Genomic DNA, 8,531 nt, shown 5'->3' on the forward strand with positions numbered 1-8,531 from the left:
CCACAGAAAAAGTCCTGAAACCCTTTTGTCCCTCCCAAATTGACCTCAAATATTTCTCTGCAAGGCCAAAGGAAAATGGAAAAGCCTCCCAATTGTCTTTTCCTTCACAAATCCTGTCTTAAGGGTATGTCTGTGTATGAACAGGGTGAGCCTGTGACCTGGCTCAGGAACTAAGTATTTGTCATTACAAAAGACTGGCCAGGCTCCCCAGGGTATCCAATCAAGTAAGCATTAGCAGGTAACCTGCCAGACAGGAGATAAACAACGCACTCAGATTTCTGTTGTAGACTGTCCTTTCTGTGATATAAGTATGATGTTTCTGGGGGTAGTCTTGGACTCCAGGGCAGGCAATTTAAAAAGGCTATATAAGGGCGGGTACACCTTTGTTTGGGGTCCTCCTCCTTTCCTACGTGTGAGGGGAGCACCCTGTTGCAATAGTTTCAATAAAAATCAGGCTTACTAGCTGCTTTGCTTCTCAATATTCTCTGGTTGGCCTCTGTTATTTTCTCCGACCGATGGAGAACCTACAAAGGACTCTATAAGGGCTCTTGTCTTCCCCATAAGGGAATAAGGGCAGATTTTTGTTTATTACACACCGTACTGCAAACCCACCATTTTCTGCTTGTTCAAACGCAGGCGAATTTGTAGTGTGGTCACAAATATTCCACTTCCTTGATGGCGCACATTTAATTGAAGGTATCCATTACTGAAGCTGCTTTCTGAAGGTTTTGCCACTGACACGAATACCACAATACTACTATGGGTTCAGAGTCAGGCCTCCAAGGCAACTTCCCATACTGCTGTCTTGCAATATTTAGAGAACTGCTAGGTAGAGACAGTTCTGTAGTTCCAGCAGGAGCATCACCCATCACACTGGAATGGTGTAGGAACTAGCTCTGCCAGTAATATATGTCACTCTCCTCAAGGCATTCTGCCATAACATTCCATAAGGTATGTCCGTATCATTATTCTCACATTGCAGGTTCAGGGGTGGGGCCGTGGGGGGATTTTCAAACACTTACCCAGTGAGTCTTCGGCAAAAGCAAATTGTCACCTGGGGACTTCCCTGGTACACAGATCTGTCTCTGCCACAATGGTATACTATAGTTCTCAAAATGGCCATCATCTCTTTATGTTGTTATGAGTTACGGTAGGTCAATAAGGAAGAATATCAAGCATGACATAGGGACATGGGGGGGAGCTGTGGGTTAAACCACAGAGCCTAGGGCTTGCCGATCAGAAGGTCGGCGGTTCGAATCCCCTCGACGGGGTGAGCTCCCGTTGTTCGGCCCCTGCTCCTGCCAACCTAGCAGTTCAAAAGCACATCAAAGTGCAAGTAGATAAATAGGTACCGCTCCAGCGGGAAGGTAAACGGTGTTTCCGCACACTGTTCTGGTTCGCCAAAAGCGGCTTAGTCATGCTGGCTACATGACCCAGAAACCGTACGCCGGCTCCCTCGGCCAATAAAACGAGATGAGCGCTGCAACCCCAGAGTCGTCCGTGACTGGACCTAATGGTCAGTGGTCACCTTTATCAAGCATGATGGTTCTGCTTGTAGAGCCAACAGGAGCTTTGGGTGGTTCTTAATGGTCTGGAATCTACAGGCCTGAGAATGTCACGCTGTGGGGCAGGGGGAGAAGAAAGGACAGAGAGACAATCAAAAGGTAATTTCAATTTGGAATAGATAATTTAAACTGCATTGGGGTGCAAGTATTCATTAGGAACATAAGGATTAGCAGTTGTGCTGTCTGTTGTACAAGTCTGTTTTCTTCTACTAAGTAGTGTATGTATTTTTTGTAAATAAACAGCTAATACAATAATACTGGAAGTGCTCTCTCACATCACAAGGAATCCGCTACTGAAAAAGACTACCCTGGAAATTCCAACTTCTTGGAATAATGGGTATGCTAATCCCCCTTTTGGTAACAAATTTTGCTTCTAAAGCTTTTTCTCTTCAGTTAATACTTTTGTTCTCAGAATGGACAAAGGCTTTCCAAATTATTTTCAGACGTGTTGAAAGTTTTTCCTCTTGAATCCTGGAAGCATTTTCCATTTTTGCATAGTTGCCATATTTCAAAAAGTGAAAATCCGGACAGAAAAGTTATGCTTTTCTTTGGGAAATTGTTGAGCAGCCCTATTTTTGCAGTTACCGGTAATTAAAAACAGTCTCATAGTCTTTATAGAAATGTTGTATCCACTATATTTACATACTAATTTTTAACAGTGGAAGTTAAGTTACTCAGATGCCCAAATACAGTGTTTCCATTTTTTAAAAAAGCAGTAAAGGTCTTTTCCTTCCAATTTGTGCTGCATATTTAGAATTGCAAACAATCTTTAAAAAACCATGCCATTACTAGTCCATTTTGAAATAATCCTCTCTGAAACAGATTTTACAATGAATTTTATGTTAATTGCTGGTTCTGCTGAGAGATCAAGTAACACCAACAGACCACACCCACCTTAAAATCACCATGGCCAAAGCTTTGTTGGCTGAATATTCTGGTAATGTGCAAGTATTCTGGTAATATGTTTTCTCATACCATACCATACCAACCAAAAATCCACTGCTTGGAGCTGTAGAAACCCAGGAGGACCAAGATAACTGGAAACACACAATTCACCCCTGCTCGCCTTTGGAACAATATATCTGGTGTGCTTTGTCATACTGTATGTACATTTCCCCTCCATTGCAGTCTTTTTAAAACCTGGCTTCATTCAAGTGAATTGAGGCTTTTGCTCCATTCACTTCTACGGAGCAAAAAAACCCCTTGTACTATCAGAGCCTGGGACTTGTGAAATGTGTCACACACATCAATTACGGCGCTTTTTCTTGACTCCATTCACTTCTGGGCAGCAGAAAAAGGGGGTGGGAAAACTCTCAGACAAATCGCAATTGCCCTCCCCACATGTCATACAGTACGATGTGACTAGTATCTGTGTGCCGGGCCTGTAATGATTTTTGTACAGTATAGGATAGCAAAACAGCCTGCAGAGAAACAACCACCATCAGCGAGAGTCTGCTCAAATCTCCGTCTGAATCTTCAGAAGAAGCTTCTGGCACAAACCACAGGATGGTATCACATGAGAATATGCTCCCAGTAAGCCCACAATTTGCATTCCGGTGATTGTGCCAAAAGCCAAAATTGCATATCGTCAACAGCAGGTGGGATTGCCAAAGTTATTTTGCCTGGAACCCCGCCCCCTTTTATTATTATTTTTTAAATGCCACATGCGTCCCACCCCCTGGACTGGTCAGAAGGAAGGAAGACAGGCAGTTGGTAGTACACTGAGGGCCAACTAGGGTTGGTGGGGCAGCACCCCATTCACCCTAAGTGCTTCCCCACATCAAAAATTATGTAGGAAGCCAGGTGGTCAAGGGAGAAAGATCTCTGCACAGCCCTTCTCCTGCCATGTTAACTTTGCACATAAGGATTTTTAGGCTGGGAGCATTCAGAAAAATGTCACACCCACATTCTGAGGTGGTATGTGCTTTTAAATTACCTTTAAGTGAGTCCAGGCATAAATTACCCATTGCACAGCACTGTACCCAAGGCAAACGTCCTCCTCAGGTAGGCTGTAGGGTTTTGGAGTTCTATGGGCAAGGTCCAAGTGAGAGAATGGAAAGGGGTATTCTTGTTTTGTGCTGGCCTCCTGGGGAATTTTGACCCAGCGTGGGAAAGACTCAAGCTTCCCAGGAGTTTAATGGAATGTGGGAATGGTCTTCTTCTTGGCTTGGTGGACCCTCCAGAGGCATTTTGGTCTCAGCATTTGCATGAACCAACCAACTTGTGGCTCTCGCTGCACTTCCTCCACACTGTGGTGTTATACCCTTCTTTCACATAGTGCAGATAAACAGATAATGCAAGTCTTAAGCTTGGGGCCAGCCAAGCGGTGGGCCCACCAGTTAGGTATTCAGTACATGATGTCTTCGGCTGCAACATTTGCTTCTTCTGTCTTTGTCTTCCGCTTAGGGAAATGAATTGTGCTGATGGCAACTAGCAGCAAGTTCACACCGTGAATGATGGCGCTTGCCACGCAAAGCCAAAAAGAGTGCTCATACTGTTCTTCCAGGATGACAAACTGGAAGACGTTTTCCTGGAAATTGGCAATCCTTTCTGTCAGATTGTGGAGTTTGACGGCAGCCATGAAGCTAGTCACACCCAGCACTGCAAAGCCACCTGCAAGACAATTCAAAACACATAGGCATTAATACACTGAAACGCAAAATATTTTAGAAACAGAGAATTGTAGAGTCACTTTGCTCCATGCTTAAAATCCTCCAAGGAAGGAGACTCTAGCACAGGGGTCAGCAAACTTTTTCAGCAGGGGGCCGGTCCACTGTCCCTCAGACCTTGTGGGGGGCCGGACTATATTTTGAAAATAAAATAAAAATGAACGAATTCCTATGCCCCACAAATAACCCAGAGATGCATTTTAAATAAAAGCACACATTCTACTCATGTAAAAACACCAGGCAGGCCCCATAAATAACCCAGAGATGTATTTTAAATAAAAGGACACATTCTACTCATGAAAAAACACGCTGATTCCCAGACCGTCCACAGGCTGGATTTAGAAGGCGATTGGGCCGGATCCGTCCCCCAGGCCTTAGTTGGCCTACCCATGGTCTAGTACCTTCCGAGGGAGTCTGGTCCACTGTCAAACAGCTCTTGCCAACATAAAGTTATTTCTGATGTTTAGTCTGAATCTTCTTTTTTGTAACTTGAAAGGTCTTACCCTCTGGAATGGGAGAAAACAAGCTTTCTCCATCTTCCCCGTAACAGCCCTTTAGATGTTTGCAGATGGCTATCCTATCTCCTCTCAGTCTCCTCTTGTCCAGACAACACATACCCAAAGACGCCAATGGAAATTTCCCTAAGAGCATTTAATGACATGCAGAGATAATGGAAAGCAAACCCTTAATCTAGCAAAAGGAAAAGGTGGGTACCATCAGACATTTTACCTGCAAGGATGTTCCACAAGGCGATTCCAGCTGGGCCTTTAATAGCCCGATAGGGAACTTTAACTATGTTGAATATGCAGAATGCCAAACTGACCAGAGCAAAAGAAAACGCCACACAGAGGAAAAGGATAATTGCCACGTGGAGAGCTGTGTTCAACTTCTTCACCAGGTGCGGAAATACTGACATGGAAAAGAAAACAACATTGAGTTTTGGGTTGTGTAAATGTGGCAGGACCCAGAAAGGCTATGACGATTTTCCATTCAAGATTAATGGGAAATTCCTTCCTTGGAAGATGTTCCATCTGTTCAGATGATATAAAAGCGTTAGATTTTGAAGAGTGTACAGTACTTGCTATTCACCATGAGAATGATAATGCTCTTGTGCTCTGACTGCATGTTTAATGTTAAACAGTTAAGCTCTGTTTATGACAGGTCAGGGTAATTTAACCAAGCACCAGAGATGTGGAGTAATAGATCAATTGCTTCTGCAGTGACAATGGGACCCATCTTCAGTGACCTGAAAAGCAGCAACTAAAGTCAGGTGAACTTTTTAGGTTCTAGTTTCAGGTACTAATTAAAATGATAATGGGCCTTGTTTAGTGTTTTATTAATCCACTAACAGTGCAATCCTAACCATGTCTACTCAGAATTCAGTCCCATTGAATGCAGTCCTCGGTGGGGTTAGGATTGCAGCTAAGTGTGTATAGGATTGCAGCAATAAGTATCGGAAAATATTAGAATTCATATTCATTGCAATCAAATGTTTCAGGAGCAAGGATCAAATCTGAGTGTGTCACCCCTGTGGAGGGATTGGGTTGGGGATACACAATTTTGGACCCTACACTGACAGCTCCACCCCCCTCCATTTTGGGGTGTGGCGTCCCCAGTTCATTAGATGCCTTGACTATCTTAGCTTTCTAAAGATGCCTAAACTTTCTTTCCTTCTCTTTCTCATGCTCCCCTTCTGTCAAATTGTTCCCAGGGCATAGCTGTCAAGCATCCCTTATTTGGCGGGACAGTCCCTTATCCCAGCGCTGTGTCCCGCATTGATGATGTCCCTTAAATTTCCCAGGTTTCAAAGGAAGCAGCTCCTCTCCCTCCCTCCCTGCCGGCCAGGGAGGAGGGAGGCTCCAACTGTGTTGCTTGGCTGCATTGCTCACCCAGTAAGAAGTCTAAGAACAACTGGGGGGTGGAGCTTGCATTCCTTGTGCTGATCAAATCGGCTGCGTTGCTTGGGGACTCGCCTTTGCTCAGCGCTTCCCAGCGGAGAGGTGATGGTGGTTTCCCTTGAGGCTTCAGGCTTCGTTTGGCTGCTGGCTGGGCTTTCTGCCTTTGGCTTGGAGGGGCTCAGAAGTTGAACATATCTGTGCCCGGAAAATCCCTTATTTTGGCTGCTGATCCCTTATTTTTGAGGCTGCTGGTCCCTTATTTTCAAATCTGTAAGTTGACAGCTATGTCCCAGGGTGGTGTACAAAAAAAGATAAACACAATATAAAAACAGTAAGACCTCTCCCTTACAGAAGGTCCTTCTACTCTCAGCTCATTACATACAGTGAAGATACTAGGTAGCCTGACATCTGGCTGGTTGATAGGGAAATCAAATACTTATTTCACTCATTATAATGCACATCAACCTCTGACTTTTGTCTTCTGGGTTTCTGGGGGTTTTCCTGTTGTTATTCTGTTTCTCACAGCTACAATCAACTTACCATTAAAATTATGGACTGGTCATTTCTTCATCAGAGGGCAAACAGGCAAATTTAGCAGGGGATCAAATACTCCCCCCCACTGTACTTCTTTTAAGGTATTCACATATGTGTTAATTCTGTAGGTGGTTTTGCAATCAGCTGGTTGCCCTCCTCTCCTCCTTCCCAATGTAGATCTTTATTCCCTTCTTGTTCCCAGTGTAGATTCTCACTCCTCCCTTCTTCCCTGGCAGGGCCGGCACCATCTTGCAGTTCACCTCAGGTGCCAAAATGTCTTGGGACGGCCCTGAACGGCACCACTTCCAATTCCATGTATGGAAACTGATTGGGTTGGCAGCTGAATCTTATTTCAATACCCAAGGAAACAGGCTAGATATGCAAATGCAAGGCAGTCCTCAGGACCAATGAAAGGGGTACCAGCCAGGGGACTAAGCTGTCTCCAGTGTTTCCCAGCATTTATGGACTGAGGTGGTTGTCTCACTCTGCCTAATGATAGGGCTGGGCTTGTTTATTACCACAATATATGGACACATTTGTATGGAAACATATATTATTTGAGGTACCTAGGTCCAAAACTATGCAGGGCATTAAAAGCAAGCATATTTACATATCATAGATTCCTGCATATTTTACCAAAACTATACCATTCAGTATTCCATTATTGCATCCATCAAAACTTACTTACACTGTTGCATTTATCTTAATGCTGCCAGCATTTTCAGCTGTACACAGTTATTTCCCATATGTGCAATAAACGTTTTCCACCCTTCTTTAAACATATGTTCTCCTTGTTCTCTTATTCTATATGTTAAGTCTGCAAGTTGTGTATATTCAGTCAACTCAAGTTGCCAGTCTTTGGTTGGGACCTCGCCCATTTTCCATTTTTGGGCTAACAAAACATGGGCCACAGTAGTGGCAGCGTAAATAACTTTTTTTGACACCTGGGAATTTCAGTCTGAATTATCCCCAACAGAAACGTACACCTATTCCCAGAGTAAGCCAGCGGATGTATTTTGACTGGAGTATCCAAGGTGTCTTCAAAGGTATTGCCATAACCAATCCTGGATGCTACCAGGGCACAGATAACTGTGCCCATACTGCCTGTGGGGCCACAGCTGCACCAGCCTTAGCCCTCCGGGTTCCATAGGCTATTTTGGCCTCCAGAGACCAAGCTGGATCTAGGAGAACCTGCAGACTGTGAACCTAATTGTCAGGGAGATCCCACGTAGAACCACTGAACAACAGAATCACAGAATTGTACAGCCGGAATGGACCCTGTAGGACTTCCTGCAATTCAAGAATCTCAACACATGGTCTCCCCATCCAATTTGAAAGCATGTCGGACCCTGCTTAGCTTTGCAAAGGTGGTAGCAGTTTTATTGCTGCACCACATCTAGCCTAGTTTTCCCTCCAGTGTTGCTGCCACTGGAGTGGGATCACAGTGCTACCTTGGTTCTCAAACTTCATCTGTTCCGGAAGTCTGTTCCAAAACCAAAGCATTCCAAAACCAAGGAGCTCTTTCCCATAGAAAGTAATGCAAAACGGATTAATCCGTTCCAGGCTTTTAAAAACAATCCTAAAACAGCAATTTAACATGAATTTTATTATCTAACAAGACTAGTGATCAATAAAATGAGAGCAATAGTCAATGTACTATAAAATAGTAAGACAGTGTTGTAGATGAAAAAAATTAAAATTATTTTTTTCACTTACCTGCACTGATGATAGTCATAGTTTGGATGGGGGGCTTTTATCCATTTCCGCAGTCACACAATCCATCAGTAGCTGAACTGGGTTCCACACAGTCACAAAAACAAGTTAACCGAAAAAGCCTCAAAAACGCAAAATAAATGGCAAAAACA

Source organism: Podarcis melisellensis (assembly GCF_964234715.1).
Source record: "Podarcis melisellensis genome assembly, chromosome: 9".
Classification (NCBI taxonomy): Eukaryota; Metazoa; Chordata; class Lepidosauria; order Squamata; family Lacertidae; genus Podarcis; species Podarcis melisellensis.